The sequence below is a fragment of the Mustela nivalis genome, assembly GCF_964662115.1.
Source record: "Mustela nivalis genome assembly, chromosome: 10".
Lineage (NCBI taxonomy): Eukaryota > Metazoa > Chordata > Mammalia > Carnivora > Mustelidae > Mustela > Mustela nivalis.
The window spans coordinates 84,093,383-84,110,370 of NC_139029.1; the positions used below are offsets into that span (position 1 = coordinate 84,093,383).

The 16,988-nt window shown below is 37.7% G+C and overlaps 2 long non-coding RNA genes across 2 annotated transcripts in view; one reads left to right on the forward strand and one right to left on the reverse strand.

Moving 5' to 3' along the window:
* LOC309842400 overlaps positions 1-15,827 on the reverse strand; it is a 458,493-nt gene extending 442,666 nt beyond the window's left edge. The window contains exon 1 of the long non-coding RNA XR_014299632.1: positions 15,684-15,827. This is a non-coding gene — a long non-coding RNA (uncharacterized lncRNA). The remainder of the gene's footprint in view (positions 1-15,683) is intronic.
* On the forward strand, positions 2,373-5,105 carry LOC309842401. Its single transcript, XR_014299633.1, has 3 exons — positions 2,373-2,486; positions 3,818-3,905; positions 4,331-5,105. It is a non-coding gene; the product is annotated as an uncharacterized lncRNA (long non-coding RNA).
* Positions 15,828-16,988: the final 1,161 nt, after the last annotated feature.

Genomic DNA, 16,988 nt, shown 5'->3' on the forward strand with positions numbered 1-16,988 from the left:
CTACATGAATCACTTTTCTACCTTCTAAGCATTGTGTGGACATGATGGCAAATTCTACAGGGACAATCTGAGAAATAGGAATAATGGGATCTTATATCACCGTGAAAGGCTCACCTGGAAAACCAGTTGCAGGTGTGTATGTGGCTGACCCTCTAAGAGCACTGCTCAACTTTAGGAATTCTGCACCTACCACTCTATAACCATTTTAATGTGTAGGCTTCAGAATGTGGCATGAAATTGTTGCTGCTTTAGCTAAATATTCATTTATTTTCATTACTGTAGTAAAGCCTTAAATGGGCCATGGTAAGTGCTATCTGTAATGACCCCCAAACTTCACTGACTTATCCTGTGGAATTGAAATCTCGTTCACATAGTATTTCTCTGTTGGTGAGTGGTGGAGGCTGATCAACAAGCTCAGACCCCTCTATCTAGTGGCTCCACAGTTAGAGCCATGGGGACCTTTGCTGGATCTTCTGCTTCCAGTCAGTCAGTGGGAGAGGAGAGAAAAGAGGGCCTTTTGAAGGAGGATTTTTTGCATGGGCTGGGCTAGAAATAGTGTCCACCCTTTCTACTCACATTCTGTAGTCAGAGATCTGTCCTGGGGTCACAGTTTATTGCCAGGGAGGCTGAAGAATGGAGTCTAGCTGTGTACCCAAATGGAAAGGGATGCAGGTTTTGGTAAACCTACCCATATCTCTTTGTAGTATTTTTTTCACATATTCTGCTAGTTTGAGGACTTAATTAAACCCCAGTAATTATTAAACCCTAATAATAATTAAAACCTAATCATCTTTTTTTTTTTAATTCAACATATTTTCTTTAAACTGATTCTGCTTGCCTGCCTTAATTTTTACTTAAATGCCTTCTCTCTTCAAGAGAAAAAACAAATGAGGTGAATCACGAGAGACTATGGACTCTGAAAAACAATCTGAGGGGTTTGAAGTGGTGGGGTGTGGGAGGTTGGGGGAACTAGGTGGTGGGTATCATAGAGGGCACGGATTGCATGGAGCACTGGGTGTGGTGAAAAAATAATGAATACTATTTTTCTGAAAATAAATAAATTGAAAAAATAAAACAAACAAACAAACAAATGAGATTTGGGGACTATTTCCTATAACTGTCCCATAATTATTTTCTAGCCAGAAAAGACCCCACCTTTACTAATCAAACTGGTTTACTTCTCTGAAAACTACGAAGCGTCTCTCTGGCTTTACCTTTGGGTTTATAAGAAAATTTTTTATGGGGTTCTATTTCAACGAGATCTGGGGGAAGGGATTTACAGTTTGGTTTTTGTCTAAAAGAGTGGTTCTTAAACTTTCAGAATTGCCTGGAGGGCTGACCCTACTCCCAGAGGTTCTGATTGTTAAGGTTTGGGCCAAGACTGAGAATTTGCATTTCTAACAAATTCCCAAGTGATTCTCACGCTACTCATTCAGGGACAAACTTTGAGAATTATTGATCTAAAATAAACTACTTTTTTATTTTTTTGAAAGAGGACATCCTGTTGTCCTGACCCTGAAGTTTTATTCATATGTGAAGATAACACAATAGGAAATATATCTAAAAATATATATATTTTTAAATGTTTAGAAATAGAACATCTTTATCTTGCTTTGAGCCAGCCAATCTTTAAGCCAGTAGTCTGAAACTGGGCAAGTCATTCTACTACTTAGATTTTCCATTTCTTTATTTACAAAATGAGGATAATAATACCTATTTTGCCTGGAACAAGAAATTTTGTTCCAGGCTAATCAGGAACAAAACAGGCAGCAGATTTGATTGTTTCTATGACAGGCAGCTTTATACCCCCTTCAGAGAACTTCCGGGGGGCTACCCACCTACAGCAAAAACCTCCTCAAAGGAGGCCTGTGGGAGGCCACGGTAAGGCTTGAGACGGGGACTAAACCAGGCCCTGACTTGTGCCTCCTTTAAAGGCTGAATAGCCGAACAAAAAGCTTAGGTCGATAAAGTCGAGTAGCTCTGAGAAAGGGTCTGTGCTATGTGCTGTGCGCTCGTCTACGTGACTTCCCAGGTTTGCTAGTCAGATAGAGACGATTTGGCCGGGGTCAGAAATTCCTGGCTGGTCCTTGCTGTCCTTGCACGGGCCATAGACGACACCACTGTAAGACTGTGCTGTGCTTACACAAACTATGTCTTGAGTGGCCTTGAAGTCAGTACATCTGGCGCTAGAAGGTCTGCTATTGGGGCTTGGGAAATAGATAATGGGAAAGCTTGAAGGATTTTCTGTGCATGTTGCAAACTCTTTAGTAATTAGCTAAAAACAGATACTTTCTTATGATTGTTTCTGTTAGCTATATAATGCCTCACAGCCTTGAATAAAATCGGCACTATTGGGCATCCTCCTTGGTGCTCCTCCTGCCCCCATCTCTTTGTCTCTTAATTTCTTTTCACCATCCTCTTGTCCTCACGTTCCTGGTCCATTTGTCGTGCCGGCCGCGACAGAGGCCATCTTAGTTTTCTTGAAGGTAGGTTTACCAGCCCTTGGGCAGAATTTCAAAACCGTGCACCAGCAATGGTGCTAAAAGGTCAGCCCCATATCCCTGTGATTCTCAATGCTGCTCTACGACAGAATGATCTGTGTAGCTTTGGAAAAACCTGCCCAAGTCCTGGTGTCCAGCGTTCTGACGTGGGGCCTGGGCATCCAGAAAGGAGTCTTCTGTGTAAAGTGGGGTTAAGACCTCCCATGGGAAAGAGACTCTGGCCCTTCCCTGGTCACCAAAGTGGGTTGTACTGTGCCTTCCAGCTTACAGATGATGGGCATATTTTGTGCTCTGCAAAATTTGATTGCATTGGGGATATTAAATTCCCATGCAGTGAGCACTCTATCACAGGACAAATGAGAGTGTCAGAGCAGGCTTTTTAGGGCTCTGTGTTATTATGTTGAATGATAAACTGCTTGCAGGTGATTAAACTGCCTCCACGGACTTAGAGGCGCTCACATCTTTTGCTTTTCAGGTGATGCCATCTATCTTCGTATTTTTCCCCACCAAAGAGAACATGCACACATGTTGGATTGCTGGAAAGCACCCCAGATACTTGAGAAGTAGATTGAATATCATGCTTTATGCTTAATTTTCCTAACCACACAGAAATGGATCAAATCGAACGGAGCTGTGTTAAGAAATTGGGTGGCTCTAAATCATGTTGGGTTTTAATATTTGATTTTGGGGTTTTATTTTAGGTTTTATCACTGAGATAAGGGCAGGCCGAACTGTAGTTGTGAGAAGGGAGTGAAACAGGCTGGGTCTGGGATATAAATGCCACTGTGACCTGTGCTGTTTTCTCTGGACGTGTGGTTTGGGTTTCCATTGTGTCTGCAGAAAAGTGGGCCAAAGGACACGGTTATTTATTTGATAAAAGATTGCTTAAACTTGCTCCCTGGGTTCTCCATGTTTACACTTTTGAAAAGCTATTATTATTAACATACTTGGCATTAAAGTAAATTGGCTTGAGTCATATTTATCTCAGAACCACTTTTAACTGCTTTTATCAGCACTAAATAAATGACTTTTGATGATTCTGGAAAGAGACAGTTAAAAAAGACAAATTGTGAATTTTCTGGTGAAGTGAATTCCATAGTTGAATGAACACCTTAGGACCAAGGCCTGTTATTTTCTTCAACTGTGCTGATAAAAGAAAGAGCAACTTTGTAATGGGCCCGTTATTTTGATAATTTTGACTGTCTGGAGATGATGAAAAATTTTCATCAGATGCTGTGATCAATGTTCTCTGATACCTCCCTTTTCCTAGAAACGTATTTTCTGATTACCTCTTGGCTATGCTATTTTGATGACAGAGGCTTGATTTAGATGACTGCTTCTGGAAAAACTGTGAACTTCCCTGCAGGACAAACTGATGGTATGCAAGCTCCTGAGGAGGGAAAGGTAGGACAGGGTTCTAGTCCAAGTCACTGAAGCTTGTGGGAAACTCGGGCTTAGAACCAAATGCCTCAGTGTCCTCACTGTGTGAGGAGCGCACTGAGGACCCTGTGCAAGGCCGAGAAAAGCCCATGTCAGCTGATAGCCCCTTTCCTAAGTTCCAGCACATGGACATTGGAGAGAGAGAGAGAACCCATGGGACTCTCAAGCCTGGTGCAGGGTCTTGGGCTCTGGGAACAGATCCTGGCACTGTATTACATTATTCTAGAAACTGAATACAAGAGGCTTATGTTTTTATTGTTTTACTGCCAGGAAGAGAGGAAAAAAAATAACTTGCAAATCAAGTGGATAAAAATTAAGAAATGAGAAAGATTTGCTTGTTGAAGGCACAGTAACCCTTTTATCTCTCTCTCTCTCTTTTTTTTTTTTAGATGTCTGTGAAAAGTCAAGTCAGGCTGAATCCCCTTCTGTTCTTCAGGAGTTCTCTTCAAAGTATTTTATTCTTTTTCTCAGGTCAGGTCCGAAGACGGGACACTGTACATAATTGTTATCATATCCTGGAGCTGACATAGACTCCTGAACTGGTTGTGGCATGGGATTATTGTTCTAATTAGCCCTAGAAACTCAGAGTTAAAGGCTCACACTGCATGTTCTTTGGCATGACATCAGTCCACCATTGACTCTGACTGTCAGCAGGAGTTTAAATATTTGAGCCAAAGCATTTCGCCTACAGTTAATATTTGTGTTCAAAGACAACTTCCGTGGAAGGGAAAGAAAACCTTTTTGTTATCATTGTGCCCTCTTGGGAATCAGCACTATCCAAATTAACCCTAACTTCTCACACTTCCCCAATAAATTCACCTCTTAAATTTTTTAATTACCAACAAAAATGGGAACGATAGTCTTCATAATTAGCTTTTGAGAGATAGATCAGTCACACCTATTAAACCCAAACTATGTCTAATGTGGATTTCAGCCTAATGAATGAGCTGTAAATACACTGCCTTTCTACGCAGTGAGACTTGATGGAAACCCTCGTTTTACAAGGGCTGGTTATTGATTAAATGACTAGACTGTTTTTGACACTGATTATTTCTATTCCTGTACACTTCTCATCACAGGCTCAGAAGAGTTGTTAAAGTAATTAAAGAGTTATTAAAGGTCACTGTCCCCTTACCCACTCAGTGCTAGTACCATCTTTACAACATCCCCCCCAAGTGGTTGTCTTGACCACAGTAGAACATATCTAATGCTAGATAAAAACAGACTCCAGCAATCAGGAGACAGTTCTAATTTGGAGTCATCCCTCGATGCATTTTATTTAAAATTATGGTAAGCTTCATCTTAGGGGAGGACTTAAATACATAACTAGATAAAGTGATAGAAAATGTGGTGAATGTTTTGACAGAGGCACAAATAAGTAGTTCAGAAATACCTGACTGCATGGGAGAGTCTGGGAAAGATATTCAGAGGGGACATTTGAGTTTGTCCTGAAGGGTAAGTAGGTGTGTGTGTGTGTGTGTGTATGTGTGTGTGTAGGGGAACAGTATTTCCACAGAAAAGATAACAGGTGCAAAGTTATGGAATCTAGGAAGAGCCATGGTAAAACTTGCTGACAAGTGCAGAATGGCTGGACGGGAGGGTTCCTGAAGTCGAATGGTGAAAGAAATGGCTTGCACCAGGCTATTTGGAGCTTTGCTTGCTCGACCAACAAGTTTAGATTTCATCCTGCAGGGAAGGAGGAAGATGTCAAAATGTTTAGAGCATGGGAGTGACTTGATAAGATTTCAGTTTTTGGAAGATAATCCCAGTGGCAGTTTTGAAGACTCATCTGATGGAAGAGAGCCTGATTCAGGGGTACAGATTGCATGGAAAGCCATCTGTTTTATTGGCATCCCACGTGTCCCGGTTTTGGTTCAGAAAGTAGAGTCTCTGTGTGTACAGCCAGTCTTAACTGGCTGTGGCAGATTATTGTAAAATGTCATGCCTAATTTGTGTGAATACCGGCAAAGTAAAATGGAAAATTGTGGCAATTACTTGGATTGCACAGGGAAACAAGAATTGACCCAACATACCCAACATAAAGAATCGTAGATGGGAAATCCTTAGGTCATCAGAGAAAGTGTTTGCTTCTTCTTCTTCTTCTTCTTCTTTTTTTTTTTTGGTCTTTTTCTGTAAAATGTTCAACTTTAATTTGGCTGGACAGAGTCTGTCTGAGGCACATACGCTTTCATTTGATGACGTCAATTGCGTGTTATTCCGTGACATCCTGTGGATCAGAAAGCGGTCATGGAAGAGGACAAAACGAAGTCACAGAAGTATTGTATTCTAGAAAGAAAGGGTTGAAATAATATTAGGAGCAGCTTCAGCCATTTGCACGTACTTAATGACTTGTTCTCCCGGCTGGAATGTGGGGATTACTACTCTTAAACCTCCCCAGAGGACGCAGTTTTTATCTTCTGTTCTTCGGGAAACGCAGTGGTGGTCAGAAGATGAGGAATTTGAAACTCTGATTCTCTTCCACATGCACTTCTGCCTTTCGGAGTTGACATCATCTTCCCTTTCTGGCTTGAAGGCAGACAGACCAGTTCCCATTTCCCCACTGTCACAAATGCTCCCAAGACAGATCATGTCACCAAGCAATATTTAGTCTGTTTCAGGAAAGGATGGGGGAGGAATATGCATAACGTAGAGCCATGAAGTGAATCCTCAAATATCCTTGCTAATTTAACATGAAAAATAAGCTTTCTAAATAATTTCTTTTCTTTTTTTTTTTTTTTCCCACATGACAAGTGAATTTGGTAGCATCCCCCACATAGAGGAGAGTAGATGTGTTATCAGCTGACAAAAGAGCGCAGTCTGGACTCTGGTCGTCTTCTCTGCAGGGCTGGGGGGCTTCTGTGCTCCGCCTTCTCCCGGAGGTGGCCTGCTAAAGAAACGTGTGCTGGTCTGAATTGATTTCTGGCATTCCTGTCAACGGCACCCACCGTTTGGCCCACCCCGGCACATTCCCCGGTGACGGGTCTGTAGCTGCATCCCATCGTTTTATATTTTCTGCATGCTCCATCCAGCTAAAAAGCAGCTGTTTATTATGCATGATGTGCTCTGTAGTGTGGCTGACAGGTGACTGCAGCAGGCTGAGTCTCCTGCTAGATTCTCCGTTTTGCTGCCAGCCTCTCCATTATAGTCCATGAAGATGTTGTTTTGTTATGGACTCTCAGAAGCAAAAGGAAGTTGTTTTAGGGTCAGAGCCAATTGGAACCCCGTGAAGGAATGCAGGGTCAGAAGGCCAGGTTAGATGTAGAGAAGCTGTTTTGAAGAAGACAGAGTTAAGGGCATCAAACACATGCACAAAATGTGCCTTTTCTATAGTCGTATGTATGTGGTTATGGACCAGGTACCTTCTGTGAAAGATGTGCAGTCCTTTCCATGAGGTTTGGGGACTGGTTCAAAGAAAGACAAGGGCAGGAGATCAGCATTCACTAAGTACTTAGCCTGTGTCTGGGCCTTTGCTGGGTTCTACTGCACATAATATGTCATCGATTCTCAAATAACCCTGAGAGGCAGGGGGTTTACTCACATTTTGGGGGTAACATGAGAAATAGGCTCTGAGAAACTGTGTAGCTTGCTAAATTTCTCACAACTAGAACATGGTGTGGTGAGGACTGAACTCCAAGTCAGTCTGGTGGCCATTCCTGTGCCCTTTCCATGACCCTCTCCTTGCTCCCCGCAGAATGGAGCCCCCAGGGGAGAACGCTTTCTTAAGGCAGCCCCGGAGAGTCTCAGAAAGGACTTGACAGGTCTCCAACAATTTGCTTCTGGAGGTTTCAGTGATTTAGTGACTAGAGCTCCATTCATCCTAACAGCGTAAAAGCTGACTTCCTTGTAGTTTATTTCTGTGAATAAATTATGTGCGTCATGTTTATATTAGAAAATAATGTGTCAATTTAAGAATAATGTTTAGAAAATATAATTATGTCTTAAGGCCCTATAGAATGCAGTCTGATAGCTGTAATATTACTATATTCCATGGAATATGTTAACTGATTGGACTTGTGTGTCCAATCTTACCTCTTCTTACCTTGAACTCTTGACCTTCTTCCATGTGTTCAAGGTTATTCATTAGCTCAGGGAGGGTTTTTAGGGCATAGTTCTAAAATAAGAGAGAAGCTTCTGGCTTGTGAGTTGCAAGAATCTGGAATTTGGGCATCAGAGGCCTTAGTCCTGAGATCAGTAGGCAGAATTTATGCCCAAAGTGATAGATTTGGAGGAATATATTATGGGTCAGAGTGAGTTTTTCTGATATCCAGGTAGATAAAAATTCTGTGATATGAGAGAGAGGAGACAAATCAGAAGAGAAGCATAGGGCATTGGTGATGGGTCCTCTGAGAACCAGATTTTCAGGGCTGAATATTTTTTAAAAATATATTTTAAAATAGGGATGCCTGGGTGATGCAGTCGGCTGAGTGTCTGACACTTGCTTTCAGTTCAGGTTGTGATCTCAGGGTCTGAGATCAAGCCCTTGTCGGGCTCCATTCTCCGTGTGGGATCTGCTTGAGAGTCCCTCTCCCTTCCCCTCTGCCCCTCCCACTTGTGCTCACTCTCTCTCTCAAACAAATGCATCTTAAATATATGTATATTTAAAAATGGAAATTGTGTACATTTAAAGGGTACAAAATAATGATTTGACAAATGTATACATAGTGAAATGACTTCTAAAAGTCAACCTAATCCACGTGTCATCTCCTCTCATAGGTACTACTTTTTGTGTGTGATGAGAGCACCTGAAATCTACTTTTAGCGTATTTCCAGTGTTTAATACAATATTATTAGCTATAGTCATCATAACTGTACATTAGATCTCTGGTCTTGTTCATACTACATAACAAAAGCTTTGTACCCTTTGACCAATATCCCTCCTATTCCTCTGGCCTCTAACCACTGGTAACCTCTGTTCAACTCTGCTTCTACAAGTTCACCTCCCCCTCCCACCTTTTTTTTCTTAGATTCCATATATAAATGAGATCATATAATCATCTTCTTTGTGTGTCTGGCTTATTCCACCTAGCGTAATGTCCTTCATGTTCACCCACGTTGGTGCAAATGGCAGGATTTCCTTCTTTCTCATGGCTGAATAATATTTCTCTCCCTCCCTGTGTGTGTGCGTGTGCATGTGTGTGTGTGTGATATTTTCTTTACCCATTCACCTGTCACCAAACATTTGGGTTGTTTTTGGATTTGGGCTACTGTGAATAATGAATGTGGGGGTACAGATATCTCTTTGGGATCTTGTTTTCATTTCTTTTGGATAAATGCTCAGGTGTGGGATCACTGAATAATATGGTACTTGTTTTTAATTTCTTGGGGAACCTCTATACTATTTTCCACAGTGGCTACACCAATTTACATTCCTACCCACAGTATACAATATTTCCCTTTCTTCATATCCTCTCTAACACTCGTTATCTTCTTGATGATAGCCATTCTAATGGATGTGAGGTGGTGCTGAGTGTTGATTTGTGGTATTGATTTGCTTTTCCCTGATGATAAGTGATGCTGAACATCTTTTCATATATCTTTTGGCTGTTTGTGTGTCTTCTTTTGAGAAATGTCTATTCAGGTCACTTAACCATTTTAAAACCGGGTTACTTCTTTCCTTACTATTGAGTTGAGTTCCTTATGTATTTTGGATTTTAACACCTTATCAGATATATGGTTTGCAAATATTTTCTCCCATTCTATAGGCTGTCTCATTTGATTATTTCCTCTACTGTGAAGAAGTTTTTTAGTTTGATTTGTTTGTTTGTGCCTTTGGGGTCATATAAAAAAAATTGTTGCCCCCCCCCCCAAAAAAAATCATTGCCAGGAGCAATGTTAAGAAGATTTTTCAAAAAGAAGAATGAGGAGGAGGAGGAGGAAGGAGGAAGTAGAAAGGAGAAGAGAAGGTGGCTTGGAAGGTTAAGCGTCTGCCTTCAGCTCAGGTCATGATCCCAGTGTCTTGGGATAGAATACTGCGTTAGGCCTCGCATTGAGCCCCACATCAGGCTCAGGCTCCCTGCTTCTCCCTCTCCCTCTGCCTGCTACTCTCCCTGCTTGTGCTTTCTCTCTCTGTTAAACAAATAAATAAAATGTTTTTCTAAAGAAGCTTTTCCCTTATGTTTTCTTCTAACAATGTTATGGGTTCAGATCTTACATTTAAATCTTTAATCAATTTTGATTTGAGTTTTGTATAAGGAGTGAGACAAAGGCCCAATTTTTAAGTGCTTGCCTTCAGCTCTGGTCATGATCCCAGGATCCTGAGATTGAACCCTGCCTGCATTGGGCTCCCTGCTCAGCGGGAAGCCTGCTTCTCCCTCACCCACTCTCCGCTGTCTCTCTCTGTCAAATCATAAATAAAATCTTTTAAAAAATGCAATTTGCCTTGTGACATCTTTGTTTAAATATTTTGAAGTCTTTCTGTTGCATTTCAAATAAGAATTATGAAGTCATGATTTTTTATCATGATTCGAATCTTTTCCCCATTTGACACTTGTTGATTTTTTTTATCTTTATCTTATGACACTCCGTCTTTCTATAATTGATGAAATACACAGATTCAAAAACCCCAGTAAATCCTAAGGATGATAAATAAAAAATAATTCCCAATTAGATGTATCAGAATGAAACTTCAGAAAAGCAAAGACAGAGAGAAAATATTTTAAATCTTAAAGTAGTCAGAACAAAAAAGACAAATTTCCTTTAAAACAGGTACAGAAGATTCTGAGCTTGCTTCTTTCTTACTTCTGAGCAAGTATTAATGGAAAATAGAAGATTATAAAATGATATATTTAATGTGTTGAAATATCAGCCAACTTAAACTATTACCCAATTTTTTATTTACTAAAAATATCCTTTAATAATGATTTGAAATACAGATATTCCCAACTGATCAAAACTGAGGTAGTTTGCTACAAGCATATCTATAGTAAAGGAAATACTAAAGAATGTTAATTGAGCAGAAGAAAAGAAATAGATAAAAAGCTAGAGCTGAAGATAAGAGTAAAGGAACAAAAGGCCAAATATTTGGTAAGTCTGAATGAATATCCGCAGAATAAAATACTAATAAAATGTCTTGTGAGGTTTAAAATGATATGCATACTGTATAATAATGTAGAATATATAATATGCCTATGACATATATAGCTACAAAATATATGTAAGATATAATTCATATATATGAATATTAACATTTTATATTTAAGTATAATTATATATATAATTAAAATATACAATGATAATGTGAACGGAGGAGGGATAAATGTATTTACGTATTTTTTATAGTTCTTACATTAGTGAGTCAACAATGTATGTTGTAATTTCCAAAAAATAATAGAAAAAGGGTATAAAATCTCCAAAGCAATAGAGGGGAAAATGGAACAATAAAAAAATTCTCAATCCAAAGGAAAGTGAGAGAGCAGTTAAACAAGAACATTAAATAGATAGGACAAATAGTACATAATAAGGTGGTAGATTTACATTCAAATATGCTTTTAATTTAATCTAACCTAAATGGGCCAAGTTCCTCAGTGTAAAAGATGAAGTTTGACAAACTGGATAAAAAACAAAATAACATAATGTTATTTAAAACATGTCTAAATATTAAAACTATAGAAATGTTGAAAACCATTATGAAGCAGAGGATCTTACAAAATGATAAATGTTCAATTTAGTAAGAAGATAAACAATTCCACATAGTATTCACCTAATAACATAGCACTGAAACTTGCAAGATAAAAAGTAATGTAAGTGTCAGGAGAAAAGGACAGATTTACAGTTAGAACAAGACACTTTAATATGTCTTTCTCAGTAATAGATGGAATATGTAGAATCTTGAAAAATCTTGCAAGATTATAAAATACTTGAATACCAATTTAGCAAACTTGATCTACTTTATATATATGAGAAATAGTACAATGCATAATGCATAATATGACAATGGGTATAATAACAGTAAACATATATAATATGTATTTTATAGTTATATATTATTACATATATCATATTTATTATAATTATTATATGCTATATAATTACACACAGTATACTCTATATTATATATATACTATTTACTATATTATAAGTAACAGGTCAAATTTCCTAAATTAATTTAAATTTCCACTCAAATATAATCAAGCTAATTTTATTTAATAAGTTTGCAAATATATATATATACACACATACACACACACAAAATAGGCCAAGTTTACTGATATATGAACACAGATACTAAAATCTCAGTGTGTTTATTAATTTTGTGAGACCTTTTTTTTATTAAAGATTTTATTTATTTATTCGACAGAAAGAGATCACAAGTAGGCAAAGAGGCAGGCAGAGAGAGAGGGGAAAGCAGACTCCCTGCTGAACAGAAAGCCTGATATGGGGCTCGATCCCAGGACCCTGAGATCATGACCTGAGCTGAAGGCAGAGGCTTAGCCCACTGAGCCATCCAGGCACCCCTTGTCAGACCATTTTTTACCCCCATGCCATGCAACTCCAAAATTTGTATATTATCACCTTAAAGCAAATATTTTAATGATCATTAATTTTAAACAGTTTCTATAGCAGTCGCAACCATGTCAGATCATTCTTCAGTGACATAATCATCTTCCAAAAGCTTTACTCTGATTTCTTGAACTGGCTGAGAAAATCAAAACATTAGGGGAATTAGCTTTTTTTCTCTTTAAAATAACTGAAAATACTGCAAAATGCCATGAAACTGGCATCACTTAATGGATTGCAAGGGCCTGTTGCTTCTAATGGAGCTAACATGTTCACAGATATTGCTTCACTTTTTGAAGACACCCAAGAAAAGCCTGAAATCAAAATGAGTGAAATTAATTTAGAAGAACAGGCATTTGCTCTAAATGAAAAGATAAGCTTCACAGGGTCTTGTTTAAATGCATTTTCTGCAGCTACATGTACCAGATTATTATTTTCTAACTCAGTCTTCTTACCTTTTGAAATTGATTCTGATCATTCTTCAGATCTGTTTCTTTTTAGTGTTCAGTGATATCACTACTACGTTAATAGTGGATGGTAAATGTTGGCACTTTTTCTAAGTTACATGGTCATCATTAACTTTCTCAGAGATAGATATATAGTACTTACTTTCTCATTGAACATACAGTTCCATTCTTCTGAACTCATTGCTGACACGTTTTGTTGTAAATTGGAAAGTAATGAAAAATAGTAAAATAGTTATATATTTATAACTTGCACTGAAAATAATGACAAAACCACTGTAGCAAGTGTTTTGCAGCAGATTTGTTCATCATCTATTTTCCACACATATTTCATGTAGATCTGACATGTCATTTCCCATCTTGCACTGTCTCTGCAGGTTGGCAACCTGATATATGCAGATGCTTCATGCATAGCACAGCCCCAGGGCATGGCCCAATGAGCTGGTGGACCAGATAGTTGGCAAGGGCAGTGGCCTTCTTGTTTGAGTGAATGCAGTTATTTTATCAGTAAGCCCCTACTTTCCTTGAAAGGAAAAGGTTTGTTCGGTTGTGTGTGAAGAAAAATTGAAAAAAGAGAAACGGGTTGATGCTGACTACCTCTCAGCTGTAACCACGTGTTGAACCTTCTGACATATGCCTCACACACACAAGATGAAACCAAGACAGCATCAGGAAGTACACAATGGATATCTACAAACCCACTAAACACTATGCATGATAGGTCTTTATTAGATACTTTTTATTACATCAAGGAAATTCCATTCTATTCTCTGTGCAGATTTTTTTCCCCCTCCAAGACTGATGAAGGAAAACAATAAAAGCATGAAAAATAATGACCAGGAATTAAAAATTGGACATTATTTCATATCCTGTAGTAGCAGAAAAGATGATGATAGAATATTATGAGCAATTTTATGATAAAAATCTGAAAATTCAAATGGAATGGAGACACTCTTAGAAAACTACCATTTACCAAAATAGACATAAAAAGAAATGGAAAATGTGAGTGGTTATACAACTATTTTAAAAATTGGAAAGATAATTTTAAAACTTTCCATAGAGCAAATATCATGTCTAGATGACGTAATTATTGCGTTCTGTCAAGCTTTTGGGACACAAGCAACTGCTGTTTTTTCACAAACCTTCCAGAGAATAAAAAGACTTGTCTCACAATTCATAGTATGGGTTATCATGACTGTAATAATGAATCTGAAGATGACGAGAAAATAAAATTGGCAAAATCACCTATAAATGTAGATGAAAATATCCTAAACAAAATATTACTAAATCTAAAACAGCGATAATTAAAAAGGATAGCTTATTGTGACCAAGTAGAGTTTACTTCAGGAGTATGTGGTTGATTAACAAAATTAATGATATTTATTACATTTGCAGAATAAAAATGGGAAAATATGGTAATTTTACTAGATGAACAGAGATCTTTGTTAAAATTCATTGTCTTCATTAAATTAAGAAAAAACCTCAGCAAAGTCGGGGTGGAATGAAACTTCTTCTATTTGATAAAAAATATTAAATAAACACTTATAGCATGCCTTAATGTTTAATGATGTTTGATGTTAAAGCTTGGTAGAATTTTCCTGTTAGTTTCAAAGCAAGACAAGGTTGCTCATTATCACTAGCTGTATATGATATTTTTTTCCTGGATATTTTATCTGGTACAATAAATCAAAATCAAAAACATCAACTCATCAAAACAACAGCAAAACTGAATAAAATGTATGTGCTTTGAAAAAAAATTTGTATTATTCTTGATGATATAGTAACATTATATGCAGGAAATTTAACACAATATACAGGTAAATGATTAGAATTAATAATCATTTAGCACAGTAACTCTGGAAGAACAATATACAAAAATAATTATATATACTAGCAGCAAGAAGAAACTAGAGCTTAAATAAGGCACTTGATTAAAGTATCAAGTACCTAGAAGTAAATCTACAGATAAAACTATGAAACTTTATTAATATAAACTAAAAATACTGAAATAAATGGAGAAATAGATATTGATCATGGGTTGGAAAATTCAAATTTGCCAAAATGTCACTTTTCTCGAAATCAATATATGCATTTAATTTTAAATCCAATACAAACGTCACTAGTTTGTTTTTGTTCTTGTGGAATGTGAAAAATTACTTCTAAAGTTTATATGGAACTACAAAGATTAAAGAATAGCCAAGTTAATGTAAATCTACATTAAGTTATACCATGCGGTGTTAGCACAAGGATAGATAGGGAAAGGAACAGAATAGAGTATCTTGAAAAAAACCAGGCATATGTAGACCCTTGATTTATGACAAAGTGACACTGTAGAGCTGTGGGGCAAAGGCTAGTATTCTCAATAAATGGTGCTAGGACAGCTGGACATCTTTATTGTAGAAAATGAAATTGGATTTCCTGTCATACCTAACACAAAAATCAATTCCAGGTGGATTATAGACTTACATATAAAAAACAAAACAATAAAACTTTTACTAGATAATAAGGGGAACATCTTCATGACCTTAGGAAGGAAATTATTTCTTAAACATGACACAAAGGGCATTAACTAAAAGGAGATCAATAAAGTTGGTTTCATTAAAATTAAGAAGTTCTATTCATTGACATACACCATTAAGAAAATGAAAAGGCAACCAGAGAGAGGGAGAACATATTTGCAAAATATTTAACAAAATATTCAGAATACAAAGAGATTACTATAAATCATTTTAAAAGAAAATAAAAGACTTTTAATCCAACAAAAAAATAGGCAAGAGGGCACCTGGGTGGCTCAGTGGGTTAAGCCTCTGCCTTCGGCTCAGGTCATGATCTCAGGGTCCTGGGATCGAGTCCTGCATTGGGCAATCTGCTCAGCAGGGAGCCTGCTTCTCTCTCTCTCTGCCTGCCTCTCTGTCTACTTGTGATCTCTGTCTGTCAAATAAACAAATAAAATCTTAAAAAAAAAAAAAAGGCAAGAGACTTCACAGATGAGGAAATCTAAATAACCACTGTATATTTATTTATTTAAAAGTTTTTTTTTTTTTTAACTTTTTATTTTTTATAAACATATATTTTTATTTATTTTTTTTTATTAGTGAGCGAGCAAGAGAAAGACAGAGAGAGCACAAGCAAGGGGAAGGGCAGAAGGAGAGGGACAAGCAGACTCCCCACTGAGCAGGGAGCCCCATGAAGGGTTCAATCCCAGGACCCTGAGATCATGACCGGAGCCAAAGGCAGACTCTCAACTGACTGAGCCACCCAGACACTCCATCCACTGTATATTAAAAATGGTGTTCAGTTCCACTGGGAATCAAATAAGGCCTGTCAAAACTTCAGTGATAAATAATTGTATATCCACTAGATGGAGAAAATGTAAAAGTGGACAATTCCAAGTCAAGAACATGGAGAAATGGAGGCTTTCAAAAACTGGTTGCAGTGAACATTGTTCCCCCCACTTTAGAAAATGTTTGGCATTATACATGACCTATAAATGGCAATTTCTGAATTATTTCTTCTGCTATGGCTGTTTTGTCTCAGCATTCTCTTAAAAGAAAGACCTTTTCCCAAAACTCCTTCAAAGAGATCGTAATCATTCTAGCTAATTTAACAGATATTTACTGAGTGACTACTATGTTCCAGACATTATGCTAGTTTTGTTAAAAAAAAAAAAAAAGATAAACAGGCAAGTAAGTTTCAATACTTGATCCCAGGGCTTTACGATTAGTTGAAGATTGACAGGCATAAATTGTCAACAGTGAGACAATGCGATAAATGTGATTGTTAGAATAGAATGGTAGGTAGGAAAAACATGTAGTTTAGGTTGAAAGCAAAAATGAAGGACTTTCTATGTGGTGTGAGACCTGAGATGAGAGTTGATGATGGTCTGAGTCACTAAGGTAAGGTCGATAGGATGGATAATGACCCAAGGTGGAAGGAATAGAAGTTGGAAGACCCAGTGTGTGGAGAATGTGGTGAAGTCAGGACTGCAAGTAATTTAGTGAGGCTGACACAGTGTGAAATATGAAGTGGACAGAGTGAGACAAAAGAGGCTGGTAGAATCCAGGAAATCCAGGTAATTAAGGGCCTT